The sequence below is a fragment of the Grammomys surdaster genome, unplaced genomic scaffold (genome assembly GCF_004785775.1).
Source record: "Grammomys surdaster isolate TR1022 unplaced genomic scaffold, NIH_TR_1.0 958, whole genome shotgun sequence".
Taxonomy (NCBI): domain Eukaryota; kingdom Metazoa; phylum Chordata; class Mammalia; order Rodentia; family Muridae; genus Grammomys; species Grammomys surdaster.
In genome coordinates, this window is record NW_021605377.1 from 6,689,770 (window position 1) to 6,691,150 (window position 1,381).

The 1,381-nt window shown below is 43.6% G+C and overlaps 1 non-coding gene across 1 annotated transcript; it reads right to left on the reverse strand.

Moving 5' to 3' along the window:
- Nucleotides 1–862: 862 nt before the first annotated feature.
- Nucleotides 863–969, reverse strand: LOC114634536. Its single transcript, XR_003713350.1, has one exon. It is a non-coding gene; the product is annotated as a U6 spliceosomal RNA (small nuclear RNA).
- Between the last annotated feature and the right edge of the window lie 412 nt (nt 970–1,381).

The following is a 1,381-nucleotide window of genomic DNA, read 5'->3' on the forward strand; positions in this document are numbered from 1 at the left end:
TAAATATAACCACTATTAAAGATTAAATTTGCTGCTTGGTACTTGTCTTTAATCATAGAGCTTGGGAGACAGAAGTAGGAGAACCATCAATGTTCCAAACCAGACTGGTTTACATAGAGAGTTCCAGGCCGGCCAGAAGTGTGCAAGGAGACCCTGTCTCAAACAAAAGAAAACACATTTGACTATGTAAACTTAAATTTAATTAAATTATGATAATAACAAAATAAGACATAGCTCTCCATTTCATCAGTTCTGTGTGACTATGTCTGTCAGATTTTGCTATTGCATCTGGCCTTTAGTTGTTGTTGGCTGCTGTGTCTGGCCTTAGGACACTCTGTAGGCGTGCTGGACTGTATCTTCTTTCAGTTGTTTCCAGAGACATCATCTTCCTGTGCTGAAGTTGGCCACTGTAGGTCTATTTACACCACAGACACTGACAGACTGTAGCTAACAAACAAGACCACCTTCTCTCTACCAGAGTCAGTTGTCAAACAGTCTGCGAGAGTATCAAATCAGGACTACCCTGCCCAAAGGAGAGGAGGATCACCCAGCTTTGCTTTGAAGCAAAACTTGTTTTTCAATGTGGGCCAGGGATATTTAGAATGAGGACAAGTCACAAAATGTCCATCTGCCCCTGAACAGTTTTATGCAGACAAATTAGACTAACAAGAATATTCAAAGGTAAAACAATGTAATTTTTATTTTTATTTTTTTGGTTGTTTTTGAGACAGGGTTTCTCTGTGTAGTCCTGGCTCTCCTGGAACTCACTCTGTAGACCAGGCTGGCCTCGAACTCAGAAATCTGCCTGCCTCTGCCTCTCAAGTGCTGGGATTAAAGGCGTGCACCACCACTGCCTGGCAAAAAAAGTATGGAATGCTTCACGAATTTGCGTGTCATCCTTGCGCAAGGGCCATGCTAATCTTCTCTGTATCGTTCCAATTTTAGTATATGTGCTGCTGAAGCAAGCACTGTAATTTTTAAAAGTGATAGTAAGGTGGAGGTGTGTGTGCATGTGTTTGTGTGTGTGTGTGTGTGTGTGAGTGTGAGGGGGGCATGTGTGCATGGATGTCTGTCTGTGCACTCATGGGTGTGTGTGTGAGAGTGTGGGAGGCATGTGTGCATGTGTGTCTGTCTGTACATGCATTCAGGTGTGCATGTGTGTCTGTCTGTACATGCATTAATGCGTGTGTGTCGCCATGAGGGGCATATGTGCATGTGTGCCTGTCTGTGTGTGTATTCATGTGTGTATGTGTATGTGAGTGTGGGGTGCATGTGTCCATGTGTGTATTTGTGTGTGTGCACATGTGTGCATATGCAATCATGTATGTGATAGTAGGGTGTAGGACAATCTATCCCCTCTGGCTGAGGGTCATGAGAGGAT